This window comes from Drosophila serrata, unplaced genomic scaffold (assembly GCF_035046125.1).
Source record: "Drosophila serrata isolate PLE 108 unplaced genomic scaffold, ASM3504612v1 contig_228, whole genome shotgun sequence".
Lineage (NCBI taxonomy): Eukaryota > Metazoa > Arthropoda > Insecta > Diptera > Drosophilidae > Drosophila > Drosophila serrata.
The window spans coordinates 278,662-306,399 of NW_028257126.1; the positions used below are offsets into that span (position 1 = coordinate 278,662).

Below are 27,738 nucleotides of genomic sequence, written 5' to 3' on the forward strand. Positions count from 1 at the left end.
CTTTACAAGTCGTTCGTTAGAAATATAAAAGAAAAACTTCAATAATTTTACCAAATATGTTACAAGTTTTGAAATTTGTATCATGCCAATGTATATAATAAATGAAATTTCAGATCGATTTTGTTGTAAAAGTTATTATGTATTTTACAAAATAAGTATGAACCAAAAGAAAGAAGATATTGTTAGTTTTCCATTTCATAGTTATTATTTCTTAACTCATGTGTCTCTTTACCCAATAATAAAGAGCATTTAGCCACCGAGTAAACCCAATCGAATATATGTATTCCGAATCTGCGCCTGACTAAATCCGTTTAATGAGCAAACACAACGCACGCAAAATTACAAAAGAAGCTCAGGAGCTGGGGCCAGGAGGGGCGGCTGGCTGGAGAGGATTACTTTCCGCTGCTGGTCAACCAGAGCCTGGTATTTGCACAAGACTTCGAGAGCCACATGCAAACACCAATTAGAGTGACCGCAAGGCAAACAAAGGGCATCAATTAGGGGGACAGGACAGGACAGAGAGCCAGCCCGCCTTTAAGTTGACTCATCCCTGCGCTCGGAGTCAGTCATTCAGCCATGTCAACCCATTTGCGACTGCCATCAATTGCAAATTGTAAATCGCAAAATCTATTTGCAAGTCACAACATGGCACACAATTGCCCTGCAATAGATGGATGGATGGATGGATGGTTGGTGGAGATCCGTTTCCGTTTCAGCCGCAATCAGCTGAAAGAAATCAACTGGAGCGCTGATCCGCAACCGCTGTCTGATGCCGGCAAGCACTTAAGGGTTAATTCCATAAATTGCACATCAAAGCAACGACGGCAGCGGAGTCGAGTTCCTGAGGCATTCCGCCCTGCAGTTGACAATTTTTGAAAGTCAGTGATTTGTAAATAATCCTTTTATAAGCACAATGGCTGCTCGTTAACGGCAAATGAGTTTTGACATGGTCAGTGGACACTGGGCCTCAACTTTCGCCCCTCTCCCAGTCCCTTATCAGATACACCCCTAGATATACACACACGCCCCCGCTTATCGCTGTGTGACAATCTGGGAATGAGGCTCTGAATAATGCCTGGCCATTAACACATCCATCATCATTATCATCATCATCGTCGTCGGCGGCATCGTCATCATCGTCGTCGTCCTTGTCCTTATCCTTGCCGTTTGAACCTTCCCTCCCTATGAACTGTTACTCGTTTTGGCCGGCACTTTCAGCCAACACCAACCATCCTGTCGCTTGTAGTTCGCTGTTTGGCTGTTGGTTTCTCCGTGTTAATATCCCGCATACATGCAAAGTTGTGCGCCTAGGCGGAGGTTTTCCATTAAGGAAAATGCTATTTTGTACTTACATCCTTACATGAGCAGGCAACAAGCTCCGAGACTTGTCGAGACCAAAACTATGTTAAGTTGTTAAAAACCAAGCACAAAACTTGGGCCAACTCTTCATGGAGGAATTCATTAGCCAGGCGCACACATGTATCGACATGAGAAAAGCCGAAGGATACACAGAGAAAATAGGATTTTCAATGATGAATTGAATTAGGAAAATCTTCAGTAATATGTGATTTTTCACACTGAAATTTAATCATTGAATCATCAGTACAAAATCTATTATCGGGAATCTGGGAATCTAATAACTAAGCAATCAAAGGAAGAGTTCTAAGTTATATATTTTCCAAATAAATTATGTTATAAATGCAATTATATAATTACATTTTCCGTGTACAAAGGCAAAGAATGAGAGAGCTGTTGAGGTGGATGTCTGCATGGCGCGTTGCCTAAAAGTATTTTCTAATTAAATACTCATGTTTTACAATATGACGCTGACATTCTGCGGAAATGCCTTTTAATTTTCACATTTGAGATGCTTACACACACACTCACAGACACACACTCCCCAAACCCAGTGCCACCCCTTTCCTTTTCCGCTTTCAACTCATTTCGCTTGGCATCTTCCATTCCATCCAAAACGTGGCACATTTAAGTTTAATTTGCCAGAAATGAGTTTTAGTTTTCCACGCGACACACGGCGCACAAATTTCATCTTCAGATGGTTGCCCTTTTGGTCTTTTGCTGTGTCATTTCCGTTGCGGAGGAGGGAGGTGTGGATGGGGCCATCATCCAACCATCCATCCATCCGCTGGCACATACATTAGCAGCAAATAATTTAATTTCTCATTTGTAAGTGATGGGAAAATCATTTCAAACATAAAAAGCTGGAGCCAGCCAGCTGGAGTGCGCGGAAAGTGCCAAAGGGTTCGTATGAGTGCTCTGCAGCGCGGGGAAAAAAAGGCAAAAATTACGCATACGCCGCGTTTCGCATAAAAGTGTAAAAGTCAGACAGCTGCAGGGCAGGGTTCTCCGAGTAGGAAAAGTCAAACGACTGGCATTACATTTCAATTTGAGTTCCCATTTTCCGTTTCATTTTCATTTCCATTTTTCCTGTCATTTAAATTTAATTCATTTGCATTGTCTCTGCAGCGGCGGTGGGTTCGTGTTCTTTTGTGCTTTGCCATGGAATGAAATCAGCCATAATTAGCATAATATTTCATACTTAATATAATTTAAGTTGGCAAAATGCACGGCACTCGCCCCCTCGATGTCTCCCACTCACTCTCTCTTCGTGGCTTGGAGTGACAGCCATGCAATGCCCAGGACAATGGCAACCGAGTCCTTGCTCTTCAGTGGGGTGAGACTCGCCCGTTTGACATATGGCCACGCAAAGTGCAGCGTTTGATTGCTGCACCGGGCCCGCTCCTCTTTGTGCCTCTTCTATGGATTCCCCGTTTTGGTTCCAGCCAGGACACGGTCGGTCCACCCCTTCGCTGCGGATACGCACGTGTCCCCCGGCTGCTTGTCTTTGGCAATTTATGCGCTCGCCTGACGCAATTATGCGAAATTTTCGCACACAGCAGGAGCACGACCCGCTCCCAAAGGGAATGGCGTGGGCGTGGCTAAACGCTTGTTGCGGAGGCGGGGCATTTTAAGTTTTGCTTCGGCTTTGGTCTGCTTTAGGTTTAGGTTTGGGTTTGGTTTCGGTTTGGTTTTGGGACGGGTCCGGTGGTTTGTGCAGCGTAATTTAATTACTTTTTTGCGGCATTTATACACAATGATGATGGGGGCGGTTCCAGGATGGACAATCATTTGTTGTTCTTGTTCTGCTGCTGTTGCTCTACTGCTCTGTTCTGTGGCAATTTAAATTTTCGGACGGGCTGGGAAATGCTTGAGGTCATATTAGAGGAAAATTAATGTTGTTTTAATTGTAAATGAGTTTGCAAATGGACAACAGACAGCGGTCTGGCCTTGAAGGGAGATTAGAGCATGAATATTTCTTATAACGTCTAGACTCGGAATGATTTATATTTTTGAGGGTAAAAGAAATATATCAAAAACAGTTTTTAAATGCTTTAAATATATAATGATTTAAAAGGCAACAATTTAAGTTGAATAATAATAGGTCTGATTCAGCAGGACACCTTGGTCCTTCGAGCCGGATTGTTGTCACTATACTTTTGCTAAATAAGTCTAAGAAACCAACTTTTGCTAATATTTTCTTTAACAAAATAATGTTTTTTTTTGAAAACAACTAAAACCAGTTTAACTTGTTTTAAATGTTGGCTAATTATCGTATATGTTCAGTTCAAGCCTACTGTTTTATGCCTTTGTCCATGATTGATTTCATTTTATTGGTAGAGAAACATTAGTCATAGAGTTGTCAGTCCAACCCCAACACAGCAAATTGGCATTAAATGCACAATAGAACAGGGAAAGAAATACTCAAAAAAAAAAAAAATACGCCCAAAATACATAGACTAATCTCCCACAGAAACAAAAAGGAAAATAAAAGGAAAATGAAACGAGGGAAAATTGAGAAAAGTGGCGAAAATATGTGTGTAGGCGTTGCTGTGCGAATGAGTAAAAGGCAAAGCCGACTGACAACAGCATGAGAAAGTGCCAAAATGACTAACGCACGTATGAGGAGGTAAGCGGGTTGGGTGGTGAAAGTACGCCGGGTTGTAGGTGTAGGCCTTGGGAGGGGCAGGCCGGGTGAGGTGAGAACATGACTGGCAGGGCAGACAGACAGACAGAGACGGACGGCGACAGACGGAGACGGAGCGACTGACAGATTGAGTTTCATTTTGGGTGGAAAACACGAAACCAAAGTCAAGCGAGAATGGCACCCAAATATTTTGCCAAATTACATTTCAACAGCCTTGGCCGTTACTGTAACACTCTCAGTTCCCTTTTCAACGATACCCTTTCTTTTGACGAGTGAAGGAAAAAGATGGTCTATAGAAATTAGACTTTTAAAACAAGTATTACTTTTCTATTTAGCTTAAAATGCTAAATACTTCCCAATAATCAGCATTATAACTTATTATAATATAAGTGAAATAAAGTACTTAGTATTTAGAATATTCGTGAATCCTTTTCAATGTCTATACTCATTTCCTAATTCGATTTTGACTTGCTTTTTCATATAAAGTATTTGCTTTAATTTATTTTATTCACTTAGTACGAAAACTTTTGCACAAAAGTGTATTTCCAACTTCGACCAAAGACTTTCCTTACCCTGCACTATTATTTTCCCTTTTTTTCTGCTTTTCCAGCTTGGTCAGTGAAGGAAAATTTCCACATTCGGCACATCAATGTCAAATTGAGGCATCGGTCAGACAGCAGACGCTGTTCCTGGCCCTGGCCCAGGCCCGGGCTCTGGTAAATGTGGAGAAAATGGCCAAAAGAAAGCCAGGAAATTGCCAAAAATTCGTGTGCGTGTGCATGTGCGTGGGCCTCATGGTGGACATAAAATGAAATGAACAAAAAAGATTTCTATCTCGAGCGTGGCCACTCGAATGGTCAAAGTTGCTTAATATGACAGCTGCTCCGTTGGAAGGGAAACAAATGAGCGTGCGTAATAAATGTGGCCAAGGATGAGGGTTCAAAGTTCGTACCAAGAAACTGCAACTGGGGGTTGGGACCGAGTCTTACCGCTTGTTAAGGCGCCAAGCTCTTTGTCATTTCACCCACCGATGCTAATCCGTGGCATCAACTCGGAATGCTTAAAACAATTTACTTTGATGCGGCCAGTCGGATCGCATCGCATCGCATCGCAATCCAATTGACTTCATTTGTCCGAGTAAAAAGCAAGAGGCAAAATGGATTACGTTCAGCCTTCGGGCCATTGTCCGTAGAATCCGTTTAGAGGTTGTGTATAAGTATAATGATTGTGCCTTGCAGTTAACCAACCCAACAATGGGGCCCAGCGTTTTGATGAATTCATTCGCTCATCCCACCTAGGGCTCTTCCTTGTTGCTTTCTGGCTGGGCATATGAATTGATTTGCTGTCAGATGCGGCGACTGCATGCACGACTTGCCTTCTGCCGGGACAGGACTCCTCATTATGCCGCACATATGGCCATGTTGCCACATACACACAGAGACACCCACACCCTCAGCTCCCGCTGATCCTGGATAGATGTGCCCACTTGGTATGCGCAGGCATGTGGCAGGGCTTTGGCTGTGGCTCAAGGCGAAGGATGACTCCCACTCCTAGCCACGACCCCCTTTTGGCTGACAGTAATATTTGCTCAAATTTACGCGTTTTCTTTGGGCCCGCCCGCAATCAATTTGCATTGTTTGATGTGAACCCTCGAATAAAAAAACACAGACAATTACGCCATTTGCAAATCCTGAATGCCTTGGTCTTCGTTTACTCAAAAAGTTATCGAAGATTAGATCAAACATTTAACGAAATTTAAGAGATTCTAGAAATGTAAGTAATTTTTAATTTTATTATATTTTTTTACCAATGCAAGGTAATTTCCATCCAAAATTTGAAGAAATTTCAAACACTTTGGGGTTGTTTAAGAAGAACTTAAAAATTTTTAAATTCCTAGTACTTTCAAGACTATTTCAAAGAAAATTACTGTACTCCTTAAACTTCTATAGAGATTTCTAATCTCGGCATAATTTCATTATCATTAGTGAAAGAAAGCAATAAACTTTTGCCGCCAAACAAGCTGTCAACATTTTATTAAACTCACACAAAAAAAAAAGCGAGAGGAAGAAAATAGCGTAGCAGAAAAACGCTTTGGCAAAATATTTGTTTAAAATTAAAAAGGCAAATGGACTTCTCGAGGAGTCTGGGCCTCGGGCAATAAAACTTTCTTCATCAAGCTGGCGGCAGGGGGAAGTGGCAGTAGAAGTAGAAGTAGACGCGAAGGAGCAGAATCAGCACTTGCTGGCCTAAAACTATGCTTAATTTTTTATCAGCTGCAAGTCACGGCGACGCGACCCAAAGACCAACTTTGGCTCTGGCATTGGGCCAAAAGTGGGCGTGACATCGCAGATTGTGTGCGGCGATGAAAGCCGCGGAAAATGGCGAAGGAAAATGGCAACGTTTGGCCTACAACAATTTTCTCTCTTTTTTTCTTTTTCTTTTTTTGTGAAACAAAAGAGCGTACATTGAACTTTCGAGTGGGGAAAGGGAATGAGGAAGGGGTTGCCGGTTCAGGTTGGCGCTGTAATGCGCCCAAGTGGGCGTGGTGTGTCCCCCGAATGCGTCAACGTAAATAGTTCTTTGGGAAGAGAGAGAGAGAGAGGGGGGAGAAGCGGCAGGAGCAGCAAATGGCAAACAGAAAGACAGCAGGCAGTTGGCTGTTGCCACTCTGGCAGTGGAAACGGACGCGGAGGGCAGCACCAGAAGGCAGTCGGCAGTCAACAGACAGACAACAGACAAGTGCACCCTTCTTCCTAATGAAGCCAGCCAAAAACACGGGCCCAGACACAATGTCTGCCCATGTTTTTGTGCCGAAAAGTGCATACATGCTGCTCGCTGTCGGTTTTCTCACACTGCAAATAAAATTGAAGACTCTACAAGCTTGAAAGATTACAAATTCTACAATCTATAGGTGAAAGATTATACAAACTGATAGGCTTGTCTCCTTAAAATCTATCAATCTATCTATCTTATAGACTTTTCTCTCAGTGATTGTAACTGCACCCAGAAATCGCAATCTGGCAGTCATCTGCGAGGCGTACACACTTGTCAGCCCGGCCCAGGGCAACCCGTTAGACACTGTTGACAGCCGGCGAACGCAAGGTGCAAGAGGAGATGCCGAAGCGGCCAAAAGGGATGGCAGATTGAAGGAGGAGTTTTCCGACCCCCACCCCCCTGGGCACACCTTCCCTGACAGAGGCGCAGAGTGAGGGGGGGAGAGGTTTGACTATCTGTCCGTTTGCTTGCCGGCTGTTTGGCTTTTAGTGCACTTGCCAATTGCCTGACCTAGAAAGTGGCTCACAGCAAACAACCTCTCCCCTTGCACCTGTACCTGTACCTGAGTCATTGTCTGCTTTTAGTGCACTTTTGCACGTTGCTTTTTTTTGTGTGTTTGTGGGTGGCTGTTGCTGTATTTATGGCTTTGGCTTTCAGCGAGCTGTAAATCTGTTAAGCCCTTGAGTGCCACGCTTTTGTGTGGGCACAAATTAATAAAATTTTATGGAGCGACAACTTGCATTTATTATGCTAATTTCCCGTATCCATCCGCATTCACCGCTGCTCCTCCTCCACTCATAGCCTAGGATCAAGTTGATTATGGCTTATCAAAGCTATTGGCGCTTTGGCAATTGCAATTTCATTTTATGTCCGCGTGTGTCTGGGAGGTGGCATTAAAAATGCAAAAGTGATTATCTCTAATGGCAACGCATGCCAAAGCGAGGGTGATGTTTGCCACGAAATTCTGATTGAATTCAGTGTCCTGGGTGTCCTGCGGAGTGCCTCATTGAAAAGAATTTGATCGCTGCAAAAGCGAAACAATAAACATTCCGTTCGGGGGGAAGACCCCAAAAATGGCATCAGTGTCACATCAATCTAAAACTCGCCTCCACTCCACTTGAATTCGCTTAGCCGCAGACAGGCAGTGGGATTGCAACAAGAGCCTCAATGCAAATCCGCACAATGCAAATTAATATAGCATACTTAACGGGGCGCAGCAATGTGCGCCTATTTTGTGGCTAGCGCATGATGATTAACTACCCTGTAAGCTATCATTAAGCAGGGTATTTGAACTGGAAATCATTTTATAAATAGTTTAATATTCCTACAAAACAATGTTAAAGTCAATGGAGCTTATAGTTTTTCATTAGAATACAAAATAGTGGAAATAAATGATATGAGGATGGAAATTATTATATTAGCTGAAATATTTGTATATTTTTTTCATTCAATTTAAGGGAATTACGTTACTGTCAACAGTCAGATAAAAAAGGACATGACATAAGGATCATTAATATTTCAATGAAACAATTAACCTGACATTCCTAAAGAAATTCTTTCTATATAAACCAAGGGAATTCAAAAATGATAATTTACCAATAGCTAGTTCTATCAGTAAGGGGTATTCTTTGATACCCCTTTTTTTCAAGTTCCCTGCTGCCATTTGGTTGTTGCTCATCGGTAGATTGACACTTTCCATCAAAGCGACAGCTGAGGCCGCAACAGTTGCACATTTGATTTGGCTTTGTTTGTTTGCCCGATCCTCTACTGTCTGCCCCTTTTTTTCCCCCCCTCAAATTTGCCACAGTGAAAATTTACCACAAAGCAGACACACTCTAACACACACACACACACACACCGAAGCTTCCGCGAGTCCTTTGTTGTTGTTTATCAACGTTGACAAATCTTTATGTCGCCTGCAATATTTTTTGTTGTTTGGCTTTGTCGCTGTTGGTTTTGTTTGCTTATGCCCGGCACTCTCGCTATTTTTCATTAGAGCTCTCTCTCGCATGCGGTTAGATCCAGGAGAGGAGGGGAGAGGTGGCTGGACGAAAGAGGATTTGGATTTAATTTATTTAAATGCTTATCACGAAAGGCTTAAATGTTGTTTTGCCTGTTGCGGCGGCGACGCTCGAAAGCGGCTTATGAAAAAATGAATTTCAGACAGGAAGTTTCGGGGGGTGGGAAGCAATCAAACCTAAATAGAGGGGAAACCCCCATCACCGGTTTTTATACATATATATGGCTTAATTAAGAGACCCGCCCAGGAGAGGAGAGAAACAGAGTGAGGACCACAAGACAAGACAGGAGACAAGGCCACAGATGGACGGGCAGAAGCGAGGAGCCAGCCAAGTCAACCGCAACAAGGGAAAATCCCTCTTCCACAAACTGTTACGTTCAATTAATTATTCAAGTGAAAATTCTCATATCTTCCTGCACTACATGCGAAATAAGTTCGACAATCGACAGCTGTTGTTGACCTTACTCCAAGCGGTCCAACCACCTACCTTCTCCATCCTGTGTTTACTCTGGCCCACAATTTATGGTTGCAAATTGTTTTGCACCCGAAAAAGGTTACGGGGCGGATGAGTAACATATTCGGCTGCTGAAAAGTCAAAGGCTGGCATCCAAAGGTCCAACTGTTACGGCCACTGCTTTGCATGCCAAACGAGGATCTTCCCTCCTCGCATCCTCGTATCCTTGCCTCCTGTCTCCTCCTTCCTTAGTCAGATGTTGTTGATGATGATGATTGTAATCCGGTTTGTAAGTTATGTGCTGCTTAATTGAGTTCACATGCACATGACCTGAATTCTTGATTGCCCAAGCCCGAGCCAGAGCCAGAGCCGAAGCCTAAAGGAGCTGGGATGCTCCTCGAAAAACCAAAGGCAAATCCCTTTCCATACCCTTAATTCCAATGTGTGTGTGTGTGTGTGTGTCTGTGTGTGGGGTCGCGTCAGGTGCTCTGACTGCTGATGAGGCCACAGCACGTGTTGCCCTCCATTTTCCAGGGGGGGTTGGGTGTTGGGTTGGGTTTTCAAAGAAGATCCTGGCTGTTGCCACAGATAGAAGCCGTTTAACCTGCAAGTTGATTTCACTTATCCCCCCTTGTAGCGCTTGTTCCTTTATTACGTAATTCTGCTTTAGTTCACCTTGCCTGCGAGGCTCCACTTTAAGTGGAAAAACAATCTCTTAATTTTCGTAAATCTGCACATCATAATTTATTTTAATTGCCCCTAAGACCGCCTGTGAAGTTGCCCATTATTCCCCCCCACAACTCCCCACTGTCTGGGCTGCCATAAAAAATGACCCAGACTTTGTTTGGATTTGAGAGAAAATGTGGGGAAATGGCCAAAGAAAAGCAATTTATGATAGCCACATGGATTGTTTATGATGTCTGGAGCGGCTGTGGAAATTTACGTGAGCCGAACTCATGCAACTCCAACTCAAAAAAAGGTAGAAATCTTGCAATCTAGAGAACTTTTGTGGCGGAACCCGGTAGATAAATGAAACTAATTTAGTGAGGAGCAGCTCCTCTCCTGGGAGCCAGAAACAATCTAAGCCAAGGCAAAAAGGCTTAAAATCATTTGCCCGCAAATATCCCCAGACCAGACTAAAAAAAATGTTATACCCAAAATATATGTAAATATGTGCACCTGGCGCACTCTGTGCCCGGGTCTGGGTCTGGCCTCCTCCATCCCCTCCTCCGATCTAAGCCCAAATATACTTAAACTTTTGTGGGGGGCTTCTGCGGTAAGTTTTTCGGCTGCTGAACGCCGGAGAACTTTTCTCACTCCTTGCTAGTCATTTCCCCGTAGATGGAAAACTGTTGCTATTTTGGCAGGCAACTTTTCCATGGCGGGTGCTGAAGCCTCGCAACAGCATTTGACAAATGCCGGCAAAAGACGGAAAGGACACACACACAGGACAATGCCAAAGGTGGTTGTTGTGGCTGCGTTGCGATGCCCCAGAGGCTTTTGCACGAGGCTTTTAATAGTTTGATGTATGAGTGGCTCCCTCCCCTCGTTCCACATATGCAAATTTTTCCAAAAAGGGTTTGGCTGCCATTTCCTTCCCCTTCTCTTGAGGACGAGCGTAGATGTGTGTGTGTGTGGAAATTAACACAAATGTATTTAGTTTATAAGCAAATATTTCATGTCCGGGTTTCGGGCCCTTAAAGGTGCTCCTGTCTAATGGTTGTCCCTGAGTAATGGCTTTCTGGGGTTCAGGGCAAAACTTTTGAAGCTAATTTTAATTTCCAACCAGGAGAAAAATGTGAAACGAATGGTTTATTCATTAGATTTCATTTCGGGGAATATATTTATAATATTACCTACCTCTAATAAGCTTTAATTACTTTTTAAGTCAAAATTAAATGGAATTCAATATTAGTGTAACATTTAAGGGAACATCTTTAAATATAATTAAATTTCCGCCTTTCATCTTAAAGTGTTAAACCAAATGAGTTAAATCCGGTGGAGAGTGTTTAATCGGAAAACATCTGGCTGTTGTTGTCGCTGGCAAATAATGAAGACAAGTTCAAAGCAAACATAAATAAAATTGTTAACATTCTATCGCTAGCTTTTTCCCAGCCCCGATTTTCCCCCTTTTTTCCCCCGCCTTTCCACCATTATCTCGCACACGCCCCAACAATTGAATTTGAAGCGCAGAGTGCGAGAACACCAAATTTCTATACATAAGTATATTTCTAAAAAAAAGTAAATAAATAAAATAAAAATACATCTAACAGGAGACAGGGAGAAGACAAAAACTTTTTCCTTTTCGTTTGCTGGCAAATGAAATTCGCTCGTTTGATGTGAGCACGAGCTGTTGCGAATCCCCCGAAATATCCCCTCGAATCCATCCATGTTCCTTTTCAGTTGAGTTCAGTTTTTGTATTCCCATTTTTTTCCTCCAAGCTGCCTTGGCTTTGGCTCTGGCTCTGGCTGCTTTCACTTTGGGCGTCGCCTTGTGCAATTGTTTGAATACTTTTGCAGCGCATTAAATTAGTTTCGTTTGAGTTAACGTGCCGAGACGGGATCCAGACTCAGACTCAAACTTGGGCCGGGATGGCAGCAGAACAGACTCTGACTCACTCTGAGTCAGACAAACTTATAATCATGTCAGTCAAAGGCGACGCAAGGAATTTGCTGTATGTTCTCCATTTTTTCCCGATCCCCCGAATAAAGCATTTCCTTGGGCTGTCAAAAAGTTGATGGCAGGACCCCATGCAAAATGCCGCAAGAAATTAACCAGCTAAATAAATAAAATAACAATAGTAAGAGGAACAGCAGACGTTTTCTCACAAGGGTTGAAGTGGGTTCTTTTCGGGTAATATAAGAATATTCCTTGTTAACATATAGGATATGTTTTAAAGTGATTCATTTATGGAGGTATTCTAGTTCCTATTTTAATATCACCTATTTATGACTTTCAAGTATTCCCACAACTATTTGGAGTGCGAGAAAAATATTAAAAACAGCAATTGACTTTAATGTAAACTGGTGCAGCACCAGCAAAGAGCCACTTGGGCAATAAAAGTGTCGAACAAAGTCGAAAATACGTTCATAATTCCTGGCACAGCTCCTGCAACTCCCTGCTTCCCTGCATCCTGACAACCTCCAGCTAATGCCTTAATGCGCAGCAACAATAAATGTCCAATGCTCAATGAAGCCGAAAGTTGAAAAGCTGAAGCCGGAGAGCTGGAGCTGGAGTTGGAGCTGAAGCTGAAAAGCTATAAGCGCCGAACGGCGGAAGGCGAACGGCAGCCAGACGACGGTGGGCTCCTTGGAAAAGTGCAACTATTTGGCTGCCACAGCATCCTGGCATTGTTGCAAGGATTTTCCCAGAAGCCATTGAGCTGGTAATTGAAAAGCGAACGAACGAACAATGAAAGGCCGAATTAAAGCTGTTGACATACAAGGAAGGGGCCAGGGCAAGAGAGATCTTGTCTCACAATCCCCGGCAAGATTATAAACTTGTCGGATTGCGGAGGTCTTAAAAGGCAGCCAGAGTGCAAACTTTGAACCCGCCACAAAATGTTGTTTATATTTGTTTTTATTTGCTACTCTAATTGAAGTGCCATTTGCCGCCTGGGGGTGGCGAGCACGCACAACCCTTATGGCGAAATTATGCAATTTTCATAATGCTCGCTCCCCTTGATTGAGATCATTTGCTGAAGATATCGCCCCGGATCCGGACTCGGAGCGGACCCTTTTTTTACGCTGCCACGCGGCGGCACTGTTGCGGTTTGAGGGCTGCTGAGCAATTTTCATAACTTCATTTGCATTTAATAGAAGCACTCCCCATCTCCGTTTAAGCTGAGCAAATAGGAATAAGAAAAATTAAACAAAATTGTTTGCTACGTTTCGGCATATTTTCCCTTTTCTATTTTCGGTTACTTTTTGGGAATGGCAACAACAGGAACGCATGTCACCATCAAATAAATCACTAAGCGCTGTGACAGTGTCAAATTCGAGGAAACGAGGGGATAATGGAGGGGAGGGAAGCGGATAGGGATAAGGGCGGTATAGATCTAAAGGGTGCTGCACTGGAAAATAAACTTATACTTAAGAAAAATAATTTCAGATTTAACTTTTCCTCATTATGACCAAATAAATGAAAAACCTAAATTAAACAGGGCGGAAGACAGAAGAAAATGTTGATAAACGAAGTCAAATGCTGCTAAGAACATGTTAAGAAACATCCATTGATTTAAATCAAGAATAAATATACTATGTATGTATTATTATAGAGGGAGATTATATTATTATAGGGAAAATTATAAATTATATATTTATTTTATATAAACTGTGATTTCTCCCAGTGCCTGGGAACTCGAACTGCTGCGGATGTTGTCTCAGTTGGTAGGCCCGCAAAGGGGACAATGACCGCTCATCCAGTCAACCGCCCAACCACCCAGCTAGCTTAACCCACCATCAGCCCATTCTGCCTGCACCTTAACCCCCTGTTGCCGTGCTGCGTCACTTCATTGTTGACATTTAACGTGTTCGTGTTTGGCGTGACAAGTGACATGCTGTGCCCGTGCCTGTGCCTGTGCCGGTGCCCTTGCCTGTGTCCGTACCCGTGCCCGTTTCTGCTCCTGTTCTTGTCCCAGCGACCAACTGTTGAGGTTGGGTTCGCGTTCGGTGTTTGGATCCCGAAAAAGGGTTGATATGTACGTACGAAAAACGTTGTTGGCTGGCACAAAAGGTAGCGTATAATTGCATAAATATGCAAATTAGTGAGTCAAAAGGAGTCAGGGAGCGGGGACGGGCGGAAGGCAGCGCGACTGATGGGCTGCCTTGACGCATTGTCGCCCCCAATGTCAACGAGTGTCGCCAGACAGAGGGACAGACAGACAGGCTCACCCTCCTCTTGGGCACGCACTCTTAACAACGCCACCCACCACCCACGCGTTACACCCACCGCCCTGCAATACCGTTACCTCAGGATGTGCGAGGCGCTCGAGCAAAAATATACAGCATACTTTGCAGCTGCAACCAAGTGCACTTGCCTGAATGCTTGCCCACAGACGAGGTTGAAATAATGTTGCCATTCATGGAAAATGTTATAAAGTTACTAATTAATTCTTATAAGGATAAGTAAAATATTTGATATCTTTTATAGGATGAAGTATCTGATTTATACATCAGGTTTTCTATCTTAAATTTATGATTTATCATCATGATTGGAATTCATTTTTATAGCTTATACCTAAAATAACCACAAAAAAGCTATTGTTTCTAATCACAATCATTAAAGATAATTGGAGAAAAACTCTATACCAAGGCCCATAAATGTAGCCTCTAGCATTAGAGATATCTGTATATTATTTTACCCTTCCAGCTGCATATCAATGCTCACAGTAGAAATAAAAGGAAAAGGGATGAAGGACGAGGGTTGCCAGCAGCCGTTGGCATTCTCCATTGAACGGAAATGTGTCTAATTTCAATACAAAGTGACTTCACAAAATGGAGACTGGGGGAGACCGTTGCAATGCTACATTTTCGTTTGTCTCTCTGCAATTGCAATTGTGATTGTACTAACAAGCGTCACACATGAACACAGACACACACTCGCACTCACACTTAAGCAGTCTGTGAAAAAAGGGATAGGAAAACCCTTTAGTATTACCTTCATTTGGCAACAGTTTTCATTTCCATTTCACTGCACAAAGTGCTCTCGGGCCGGCAGTTACAAAAGTTTTCTTTACCCTCAAGGAAAGAAATATTTGTTCATGGCAAAAATAAACAAAATGTTATTTATTGAAAATTGTTATAGACTTGGCCAGACAAGAATCTTAATTTTGTAGCCAAGTTGCAAGTTCCGGGGCAGCTTAAAGGCAAGGAATTCGGATTTTTTTTTTTGTTGAGGAGAAACCCCTTGAAACCACTTCAGTTGCCAACGTTGTTGCAGCGCGGTGGCAGGGCAACATTATGACAAAATGTGCATTTAAGTGCAACATTTATGTAAAATGTGCGTCTGGCAAGTTTCGCCTTTAAAATATGCACAAACATTGTGGGGTAAAGGATATTTGCAGCTGGAAAACTCCAGGGGCGACATAGAAAGACGTTGAAAAAGCGCAGCTCAAGTTGGTGACGAGGAGAGCATGTTGTAAGCACCAAAAAAGGGAGAAATTGGGGGATTGGCTGCCATTTGCCTCAGCAAAAGTTCAGAAATTAAGTTTGCTGACAAACGTTTGTTCGCAAATTCGAGGCAAGAGCGGAGGCATTGGTGGTGGTAACTTTGCCAAGGCATTTCTAAACTTAAATAAGCGCAACTTGCCACCAGAGCGGGCACATGTGCAGCGCTCTTTCTCTCTCGGGGTAACTTTTCTAATGCAATTAATTTCTGCACTCAACGAGAGGAGAAGGCGGTGTGGGGGCAAGGACCTTCCGCAGACTTGGGGGAAAAAGTTTTTGGCGGCGTTGCTCTCTGTGTTTTTCGCACCCAAGTTGGCACAACGCACAAATTAGTGTGGCAGCAGCAGCATGTGGCATATGGCCTGGCGTCCTTCGTCCTTCCGGAACGGAATCCCCGTTTCCCGAGCAGCACCAACCATAATGCATGTCATAATGGCTGCAACTTCGCCTCGGCCTTCGTTTGTTCGTTCGTTGCAAATTTGTCACACGCACAAATTGTGTTCAGCCTGCCTCCTGCCTTCTATTTGATGTAATTTAAATTTTTAATTAGGCACACAAATTGTTTTTGGCGGTTTGGCAAATCTCTGACAGATTTTCAGCGCTTGTTGTGTGCAAAATGATAATGAAAATGTTTAAATATTTACCACAATTTGTAACGACAATCACACAGACTTACAATAAACACAGAGAGAGAGAGAGAGCGAAAGGGTGACACACACACATAAATATTACGTTTCCGTTTCAAAATGTTAGTTTGTTGTTAGTGGGAAAAACTCTAAACTACATTAAAAATGATGGAAATTATAAAAGAATGTATGAATGAGAGTTATGAAATAATGGTAAAATGAGTGACAAACTCGGAATGGATGAGATGTGCAGAGATATCGAGAGAGACAGGAAAACATCGAGGGAACATCGATTGCAAGGCTCCAAGGAAAGGCTGCAGGCACTTACCTGGAAAGAGATTAGAAACAGAGAGAAAATAATATATATGTATATGTATATCTAAAAGGATTTATAAAATACTATGTACTATTTCGCACAATAAATTCAAATTCCCCATCACACCTTCCATAAATCTGCCAGATTTAATTGGCCTGCCTTATCTGGCAAACGATAAACAATAAATATCACTTTTGTAATTAACTCTTATGTATTTCTTGTCAATATTCCCTTCCTCCCGCTGGACTTTTCATATTTGCTTAAAATTATGAAGCAAAATCGTTTGCATGCCACAAAATATTTGCGTGTTAAATGAAAAACAAGCAAATCAGAATCACTGCTGCTGCTCGAAAAATGTACAATTCCAATCCCAAAATCCAATTCGAGCTAGACAAAAATATTTTCCTTGCATTTCAGCGGGTTAAATTTCGCGTTTTTATTTTGTTCTTTTTCGCCTCTACGATTTGTTTCAGAGTTTTGGAACATTTTTATTCGGTGTGTGTGTTGGATATTTGTTGTTTGGTTTGCGGTTTCTGCGGGCGGCATTTATATCATATTTTTTGTTTCATTTTTTTATTTTACTTTTTCGGTTAGGGGTTTTTTTATTTTGAGTTCGGTGTGTGTGTGATGTTGGCAGGAAATGCGCTGGCGGCGATACAGCGTTTCAATTCGTGTATGTTAATATTTATGTTTTGATTTCAAACAACGCCACCTCTGAAATATTAATGAAATACAAACACAATGTTAGCGTGTTACAGAGCTCTCGCCATAGTTGATATGCAAATAGCGAGACGACTGCGAGACATTGACAGGGTAAACACACACAAAGACACATCCACACCTGGCCCCTTAAAAAAGAGAAGCCCCAGAAATGGAGGAGGAAATGCCAAGTGGAAAGTGTGCAATGTGGAATGGAAGTGAAGTTCTTTGTCAATTTGCCAGAGCTTAGAAGTAAAAGATATCCCGAAACAGTCAAGCGTCTCTCTGAGTGTGTTCGAAAACTTTTCTGCAGTTGGAAATTTATGCAAAGTCTATGGAAAGTCGCTTTTGCCTTTGCCTTTGCCTTTGCCTCGCCGCCAAAGATAATCAGTAACTCACAGGAATAGCAAAGGGAAGGCAGTTCACGACTTGCTGAGCTCCTAAGTATGCTACGAATTTTTGGTGGTTGAATTTGCACCCGCCTTTGGTCCTCTGCAGCCTTCCCCTCTGATGCCGTGCATAACAAATATTTTATTTCGAGATTAACGCTTGTCAGGACCCACTCCCAAAGTCGAAGTTTTTTTTGGGGTGGCGGGGATATCTTCCGATTCCCATTTTTTAGGGCTTTGTGAAAATGCAACATGAACCAATGGCTTCCTTTGTTGAAAGCGAAATTGTATATACTCTAAAAGAATATATCTTAATTTTTTAAAAGTGTATCAAGATTTGAATATGAAATGATATGAAAAATATGATTTAAATATGAAATAAAATGAATCACGAATAGGGTTAATTTTTGTTACAATTAAAACCCCATTCAGTTCTGTACGAAATATCTTTAATCCTTGGAGAGTTTCTATCCGTATTTCGTATTCCTAGTCACAATTTAAACACCTTCTGCTAGAGTATTTCATTCGCGAGTGGCGGGGACATGGACATTTTCCATTTTCAATTCGGTTTGTTGCACTTTGTAGCCTGCACGGAAAGAGATGGGTGAGACCGAGAGCTGAAACAGCTGCCAGGAGCCACACCTAAGTCCTGGCCTCTAAGTGTATGTGGGTGTGTTTTTGCCAGCACAAAGGGGAGACCATGGTGAAATAATAGAGGAAGAGAGAGGGAGAGGGGCCACATAGACAGGCAAATTCAGCTGCAGGCCAAACAAATGACAAAGCCGGAACGAAGGATCCTGGTGGGGATGGAGGACGACATCGGAAGCTGCTTGTCCTGCCAGCAGTCGACGTCCTCGTCGTCTCCTCGTCGCAAAAGTAAAAGTGGCAAAAAGCAAAACCGCCGCATCCTCGCACGTTTTATTGATTTTCTTCACTTGCCAGTTGCCACATGCACATGCGTCGACGACCCTGGCCCTGGTGACTTCCCTGTCGCCTCTTTGCCCCCCATTTTCTCGCATTTTTCACGCTGCTTTCCAGCCTGCGCCCCATTCAAGTTGGGTTTTTTGCGTACTTCCGGCGATTAAGCCGAACACGACGACGACGAGGACGAGAACGATGGCGACGTCGCGCCATTTGTTTGTAAATTATTTAATGTTACGCTTAAATTTTCCGGCTCAGCACAAGCAGCAGCAAAATCAGCTAACTGAGTGAAGCTGCAGGAGCTTTAGCTGCTACTACGGAAATGTCTCCCCCAGCTCGGGGTGTCTTTGAACTTTTGTTTCGCTTTATGTGTCTGACTGGCCAGGACAGGACAGGACAGGACAGGAGGTCTGCTGCAGTGACTGGAAACCATGCACTGGACTTTAAAATGGGGAAAACCTAAACAAACAACAACAAGCTTAAAATGTTTGATTTTATGGATAATCATAAAAACATTTATTAAACATTTTTAAGCTTATATTCAAAGCGAAATAAGTCTTCTATTGTGTACGAAAACCTTTAATTACTGGTGTAATCTTCTGTTAATACAGTGAACCTAAAGACTGTTTAATATAAAAGATGCATAACGAAGCACCAAATGCAGATGAAATTTGATAAACTTTTGAAGAGAACCTGAAGCCAGCTCTAGAGCAAGAAACATAAAACATAAGGCGTTACCCATCTTATTGTTTTATTAGTAACAAATATATATATAATCAATCTTTATTATCATTCGTTCTTGATTTAATAAATGGTCTTTAAAGGATTTTCCTCAGTGCAGTCGCTGCTTTCAGTTTCATTTTTCGCATTCTGCATGTGTCCTTTGCTGGTGTCCTTTTAACTGCTCGTCCAGTCCCAGTCTCGATGCCTGTACCCAGTCCCCTGTCCTATTCCCAGTCTTCCTTTTCCAAATACCAATTGCAGACTCGGGGGCCAGTTGAGTTCTTCTGGCCAAGAGGAGCCGCTATAGCGCTTATGTCTTTTGTTGTTCCATGGATTTGCTGCTTCCTTTGGTGCCTTTGCCTGTACGTTCTCGAGTGGTATTTAACATTATCTGCTTGAGTACATGTTGCGGTATTTGCAGCAGACAACAGTCGGGGGATGCGAGAAGGAGCCGCAGGACACAGGGGGGCAGTGGCGATGGACTGTGGGCGTGGACAAGGACACGCCGACATTCGCACTCCCATTTCACCCGGCTTTCCTTGTTCTTGTCCTTGTTCCTTTTTCACCGTATTTCTTTCATTTTTTTTCTCTTCCTTTCTGTGTGTTGTATTTTGCCCGTCTGCGTTTCCGGCTGTCGCCATCTTTTTTGCCTGAACTGAAGCCGCTTATCTCTGGTTATGTTTTCTTACATTTTTGCCCATTGTTTGCTTTTGATTTGATTGTTGGCAGTGCGCTCTGTGCTAACTTTTAACGAAATGTCTACAAAGGATAAGGGCGAAGGAGAGAGAGCTCGCATGTCTCTCTGTCTGTCAGATTCACAAGCACCACAGCCACCGCCGCCGCCTTGGCATTTTCCGGCATCATTTTCCGTCTGACTAAATGCACTCCTCCCTCTCTCTCTCTCTGCCCCTCCTGTGGCGGATCTGAAGAGTGCCAGTGGCATTCCTTGGGTTCCTTCTGCCGGATTTATCTCTTGTCTCTGCAGCAGCATTAAAAGCTAATTAATTATGTCTTCAGCTAGCCAGTTAGTCAGGACGACGACATCATCGCCGTGATTTATTTATCCAGGGAACTGGCGAGACTCAAAAGCAACAGTTTGCTGATTGAAAAACCCCGTTGCCACAAGTCTTGTATTTCAATAACTTAAAAAATATTATTTACAATGTTCATCCCGTCCGTAAGGGTGCAAGTCCAACCACTTGACACCTTGGCAACCAAATTTACTTTTCTTTCCTTTTTGCGTTATTTTGAGATACAATAAATCTTCTTCGGTTTCAGTTGCAAACAGATTGCTGGGATTTGAGATATATCAAAGAGGAGTGGCAATAGAATTTTCAGCTGCCAGATATCGCATGACGGAGGGGGAGAGGACTCTCCTGGAAAATCTGGGAAAGCAGAGACAGATAGATGGATAGGCAAGACGATATAAGGCAGCAGATTTAAGGGATTTATGGAGAAAGCAAAATACCCCAATAAAAAAAAATAAGAAAAACACAAAGGGTCTCAAAGTCAAGAGTATATATCTGCATAAGTCCCAATTAGTTGGGGTTGCAGCAGTACCAAGTATCTTGCGAAATGTTTATCATATTTGTACAGCCAAAGGGAAATACTTGGAAAATCCCAAGAAAAATACCTGGTTAGAAAAAGTTTCTGCGGAAAATGACTCACAGTTACGGAGGGTTAGCACTGCAGAATGTCAAATGTTGTGTGTCATTCATTTGACTCTGGTTGCAAAAGTTAAAGAAAAAACGGAACCAGGAAAAATAACGAAATGAAAATGTTGTGCATTCTGTTGCATGTCCTGTGCTTTCATTACTCGGGCTGTGATTTTACCTCTGCTTTTATTACTTTATTTGCAGTCGCATAACAAAAGCATAAAAGAAGCAACAGCCAGCCACGGCGAAGAAAATGGCAATTTCATGTCAATTGTCAATAAGCTGCAAATGAAATGAAAATATTGTATATAGAAAACATTTTTGTGTAGAATTCCATGTTGCCCGAATGTTTTTTGTATGTTTTGTGTTGCGTTTTTACGACAAAGACATGAGCGGAGCGGAACGAAACGCGAAATATGCTGGAATTTATGCATATTTTATGTTTTGCGAACAGCGAGCAAAGTAAGGCACGTAACACGCATACGACATGTGGCACTTTTTCGGGGCAACAACATTCGAGGGGGAAAGGTGTGCTTGCTGCCAAAGTCATGTCAAGTGCGTGAACAAATATCAGCCATAAATGCTCAAGATCCGGAGGAGGAGGCAAAAACATAACACCAACTGATGAAATACTGAGATTGGTTTATGACCATTATTGTTGTTTGCTTAGTTTTAAATAAAAATCACAACCTGCCACACTTGAAGCTCAAGACAAACACTCTTGGCTTAAACCTGAATCCGTAGCCGAAGTGAAGCGAGAAAGAGAAAGGGTTCGGCAAAAAGCAGCGACAACACTTGAAGCCAAGCCAAGTGCCCAGACAGACTCTCTGGCTTCGCAGAGGGAGAAAGGTGGATGGATAGTGGTGTTCCTTGCCTGTGTTTCATGCGCCATTTGGCAGACAACAAGAGTGGAAGAGTTAAGGGAACATAGAGGAGGAACCATCACCATCAGCATCACCATCACCATCAGCATCAGCTGCACTTGAAACAACGTCGCACATGTTTCAGTCTCGCTGTATCCTCCCTATATAGCCGCCCACTTTCCCCTTGCTACGTGCCCCCGACTCTCTTCTGGCTGCCGTTGCACTAATGAAGTCTCAAAGGCGCGATTAAAAATGTAACTTGTGCGCAAGATAAAAAAAAAGAAACACTACACAGAAGTGGCAGCAGCTTCAAGGGTGAAGTTTTTAATACCCTGCAGAATAATTGTTCCCTAAGCATTAGCATTAGTCTCTATGGCTTGAAGTTGAAGTGATAAAGTATCAAAGTATTGAAACTATTTAGTTAAATCTGCAAATATATATAGTATATTTTAAAAGATTCTGTAGAGGTGTATTTTGATTTTTACATCAAATAAAATAGACTGGGTTCAATAAATTTAAAAGCAATTTCTGTGGCGAAACTTGAGGAATAGTTGAGTACAAAATAGTACAATTAATGTTCATTATTTCCCAAATTAAAATATCCTCTTTGAGGGCATCCTGCTAGCACTACGCTTAAGATTTCGAGAGTCGGCTTCATCGTCACATGCAAAACGCAGATAAAAAAGCAAACATGCCGTTGGCCAGGAGGGGGACGTCAAAGGAGGAAATGGGCGGGGCTCGTTGGCGTTGATGCGCTGCCAAAGTGCTGCTTCAACACTTTCGGCTCCACAACTCCCCTTCGAGTGGGAGAAGGAACTAGATTCCAGCTGGCCAAGCCAAACCAAGCCAAGCTAAACCGAGCCAACTTCAAATGAAGTAAAGACAAAAAGCTGTAGCACATTTATCACAAAGTCGCAGTCAAAAGGATATGGACGGGCGGCAGAGTGGTTGGCTGACTCGGGTCTGATTGGAAGTTTGTTTTGCTGTTTGGGTGCTTAGTGGTTGAAGGACGAAGGGTTTAGCAGGCGATCCTAGTGCTCCGATACCCACTCCATCCCCTCCTCCAGGACATTCTCCTGCCGTTGTTCCCGTATAGATTGTGCGCGCGCCCGAGACGCATGACATTGAAAAATTTATTGCACGCTAGTGAGTTGGCCAGCTGAAAATTGGAGAGATGCTGCTAAAGGAGCTGGAAAACTCAGGGGGCGACTTTTCCAGGGGTTGTGTCAATGTCAATGTTCTACCGCCCAAGGGGGTGGCTACAACATGTATTCTACTACTATATATTCCGCCCTCATCCTTTTGGCCTTCTTGGCATTTAACACCTCACAGGCGAGGGTGTTGCAAGCTGAAATGCAATTAAAATCGTATTTTTTGTTTGTCGCTATTCATTTTGAGCAGAGCCAGCAGATCTTGACATTTGCGTGATTAATGGAATAACAATCAGCAGATGAGATAAGTTCTCTTATCTAGTTCAGGATGATGAAATACACAGCAAAAAATATAGTTGATATATACCTAACAATAATAAATGACAATTAAAATAAAAAGCATATACACTGATAGATTTAGTTGTTAAAACTTAACTTAACTTTTAACAAAAATATTTGCAATGAGGTGATAAAAAATTCTCTTGTCTGGATTCTGAAACACGATCGTTTAAAGAGAAAGACTTGGGTAGTTCTTAACTAACATTTGGTATATCATTGGTATATCTTTTCAAAAATAACACAAATTAAAAAGGAAATAAAAATAAGCAGTAGAAACTAGCAACTTTGATCAATTTTGTAGCTTAGCTTTCAATGCAATATTTATTAATTTATCAAATTTTAATTGTGAGATCCCTGATAATTATTCATTTATTTAGGCTTTAATAACATTTCCACAAACTTATAAAATTTCGTTCCCTGTGTATAACTTTTGAGTCTTTTGTGTTTTCTCAGTTGTTCGCTGCTCGAGCACAGCTGTAAAATTACACAGGTTGCTGTTAGCATTTTCCCTCGGCTTTTCATCTGCGAAATGTTAAGTGCATTGACTGTGAAATTCGCAATCCTTTTCACACAAACACACACACACACACAGGGATATAAATACATGAATATATAGATGCGCATACATTCGCAAGTATATTTCACGCGCCAACGCAAATTTGAAAGCGAAATTCCGCTGGCACGGCCTTTCTCTTTCTGCACCCCCTTTTTTGGTAGCTTTCTCTCCTGCCTCCTTTTTTTCCCCTATATATATATATGTATTTTCCTTCCTACCCCTCCTTATTTTCCTACCATTTCGCTCCCTATTTTCCTACCCCTTTCCCTCTTTTTGTTTTTTTTGTGTCTATTTTTCGGCATTTAAATGTTTTACGGTGTCGTTTCTCTCGCTCTCTGTTGTTCATTCATTTTATTCGTCGGCAACTCCTGGCATCCTGTACCGCCAACGCTCCTGCTCCTGATCCTGCTCCTGCTCCCCTTACACCTCCCCGGCGACTGTCTGTTGTTTGCGCCTCTTCAGCGGGTTTTAATTGCGTTTGTATTACAACACACAGGCGAAACAACAGCCAGGCAATGGCAATGGCAATGCCAAATGGCGATGGCAATGGAAATTTAAAGCATTTTCCACCAGCCCCAAACTCACGACCCTCTCTTGTGCTGCTGGATTCTCCAAAAAAGTTTATTATATTTCAGTTGAGCCTGATTTTTCTGCTGTTGCGCTTTTTACTGGTCTGCTGATGCTGCCTCCTTTTGCTAAATTAACTTAATTGTTTTTGCATGGAATTAATTTCATTGCATAAATTTACACCTTCCCAAGGCAGGAGGGATGGCTACCCTCACTTTTTCTCTGGAGCTCGAGCTCCATCTCCAACCCCATCGGCTGTCAGCTTAAAGTGTGAAATGCGGCACCATTCGCATAATTTACCAGCCAACTGAAAAATTTCCCAGTCAGCCACTTGAAGGCCAAACAATTAATTATTATGTGCCAGGAGTGGATGGAGTGCCCAGCGCCTGGCTGCTCAGTAAATATTTAAATGTCTCAAATTAATGAAAAATACATTTCTCAAATAGCGAAAATATTATCTTGGGGCTCAGAAGCCATCCCCGCCTCGGACATTCATTCCACTCGAAAGTTTAATGAGTTCATTTATATGCCGCATTTGCGCTTAAGCTTCTCCAGAGGAGAGCTGCCTCTTGTTGCAGCGAGTCACCTAAGCTTTCAACTATTTCTTAATGCTCTATAAGTAAGATTTGCTCTATTTTTATACATATATAAAGTATTCTTTTCCCTTTTTTTGTTAAGCATTTTTGTCTTAAGCCTGGCTAATTTGCATAGATTTGGGGTCTATATAGATATAAAAAAAAGAAGAATAAATGAATGAATAATGGCTCGAAAAAAGATATTACTCAGTTGTTGAGCTGAGCGGCATTAAAAACGAGTTGCAAGTGTGGGTTAAGCTCTCATTTTCCCTATTCTCTTTCACGCATTTTTTCCTTTACATTTTAAATTGTCTGTTTTCATTCCGTTCCTGTTTCCCGGTGGATTGGGTTTTCCACAAATCCCTCAGGGACTTTGCACACATAATTTTCACTTAGCAGCTGAAAACCGATTTCCATTCTCATTTGTTTCGATTTCCCAAAGTCTGCAATCCCCAGCCCCCAACAAGCTCAACCAACAATCAGCATAATTTCGGTTTATTTATATTATAAAAAAAGGAGAAGAAATCCAGCTTCAAATGCCTTTCAATTTATTTTTTACTTCAAATACCGCTGCTGATGACACAAGGCGCCCACGAGCAATATAAATGTCTTTGTATATATATAGCATATATCAGCATATATGAGAGGACCTTTGCAAAAAGTAACCTGAGCATTTAGAGAGAAGTTAACAAGGATTTAAAAGGTTTTTGCTGTCAGACACACACTCACACACACGCACAATAAGGATGTGCTGCAATGCAGCTGACAATAAAAAATTTGTCCATAAATAAGACGCGGCAATTGTCAGTATCCCAGCATCCCAGCCAGGACTCCCCCTCATATGCGATTAAGATCCTTGGCGAAAATATACTTATATATATATTTTCATATACAAGCAGAAATATGTTTATCGGCGACCCACCCCGTTACAGCCTTTCGGTGACATCGCAATTTTCTTTTTTATGCCTCTTACTAAATTTTCATTTTGTAAATGAAATTTCTTCGCTTTTCTTTTTTTTTATTTTATTTTTGTTGGCGCCATCAACTTTGTCTTCTAGTTTATCTTCATTTTTTTAGAATTTTTTTCTTCACTCTCGTTTAATTTTGTTTATGTCAACACATGTCCTCGGCAGCTGGCAGACGCCTTAAACGCGTGCATGGAAAGCAGTTTAATTTCATTTCAATCACGCTAAAAGCAAAACATAATAATTTCTCAAGCTGTCTAGAGTAATAAGAGAGCGAGTGGTGGTGGTGTTTTAGAGGCAGGAGTCGAGAGACCCTGGGAAAGTGAGAAATAATATAGCCACTTGAGTGCCTTTGCCACCGGCTTTCCTCTGTCGAAAATTCATAAATCACTGGGATTTGCTTTGCCAGAGTCTGTTGGCTGGAAAGCAACTTTAACTTTGTCTGGAAACTGGCTGATAAAATAGTTTACAACTTTAGGGGTTACTAAGCAACTAAGAAGAGATGCTAGATGTTATCAAATTTAATAATATATATTAACTAAATTTCGGAATTAATGCTTAATTTAAGTGTATTTCCCCTTCGGTAATGCTTGCTCTATTAAAGTTTCTCTCCGACTTTGGTCCCAACTTTTTTTGCGGATTGACCTAGCCAACCATAATATATGGTTTATCCCACAAAGATATGCAACATTTTGGGCTATTGATGGAAAAAGGTTTGTATTTTGGCCCCATGCCGACGACTACTCCTGTTGAATTATTAATGAAGCTTCCAAATTGTGTGGCAACAGCATATGGTTTTTTGCTTCAAAATCAGATGCCGCAGCAGCTAACAAAAACATCCTTCGAACACTTAGCTGGCGACCGTGATGAAACTTGATTCCTTTGGCTTCTCGAGCCCTTAGTTTGAATAGAAAAGGGATTACTTTTCAGTCCGACCTTGAAAAATTCCATGAGGAAATTTGATTAAGCGTTATTCCGTTGTTGGCTTTAAAATGTGTGGGTGTATATGTTGACGTTGTTGCAGGGCAAACAAGGGCTTAATTAAATTAACACAACAGACCACATACTCCTGCAGGCACACACACACACACACATCCACACACGATTGCAGGATCAACCACTCCGCACACACACACAAACACACACACCATGTGCAGGCCCAACAACCATGTGGGCGTGTTTGTGGGCAGCAAAGTAAGCAATTTCAGCGAGTTTTGTCCGTGTTTTTTTCCACAATTTTCAGCCAACCTGCTGAATGATTTTCATATATAATTGCACGCTTACCGTGTGTTGGTGTTGATGTATTTTTGGATGTTGTAAAAGTTGTGAAATATGTGAAAATTCATGAGATATTTTTCTGACTATTTCACATATTTGTTTCCCTGTCAGTTAGTTGTTCGTTGTGGTCATGTTGTTTTTGATTACAAAGTTTGATGGGCTTTTCTAGTTAATTTCTTAATTTAACACCTACAGCTTTTCGTCCTTTTAAATTACAGCTCTTTCACTTGCAGTTTCTGCTAGTAAATTTCTCAACTGTTTCTTTAATTGTTAATGCCAGTGTTTTTAATAGAGTTGCCACTACTTTTGTTGTTACTTTAGCTGTTGCTTCTGTGTTTCTGTGGATTATGTTGCTGGCGCTGCTGCACTTGCCACTTGCTCTTGCACAGGTCCTGTTGCTCCCTTTTGTTTGCTCCTGCTGTGCATTAAAAAGCCACTTTGCGGCTTCCTGTGGTCACCGCCCACTTTTGGCATGCGCTTCACGACGACCTCGTGTAAATTTGTGGGCGTCGAACTTTAAATCGCCTCCGGGCAGAGTTTGCCTATAGCGGGGGAAAGGGGGGAGTGGAGCGAATTGGTTTTTTATTTGCATTTTTGTTTGCCTTTTTTTTCTGCTGCTTGTGTTAAGGCCAAACCCAACCAACCACCTGACCAACCGACCGCCCACATAACGACGACGACAAGTGCATGGGCAT

The 27,738-nt window shown here is 42.1% G+C and overlaps 1 protein-coding gene and 1 long non-coding RNA gene across 6 annotated transcripts in view; one reads left to right on the plus strand and one right to left on the minus strand.

The window, feature by feature from the left end:
- Window positions 1–27,738, minus strand: part of LOC110188097 (Shal K[+] channel interacting protein) — a 148,085-nt gene that overhangs the window by 23,228 nt on the left and 97,119 nt on the right. The gene's annotated exons all lie outside the window — the stretch shown is intronic.
- LOC147644128 (uncharacterized) lies at window positions 1,304–27,689 on the plus strand. The gene is made up of 2 exons (XR_015270990.1): window positions 1,304–3,985; window positions 4,614–27,689. It is a non-coding gene; the product is annotated as an uncharacterized LOC147644128 (long non-coding RNA).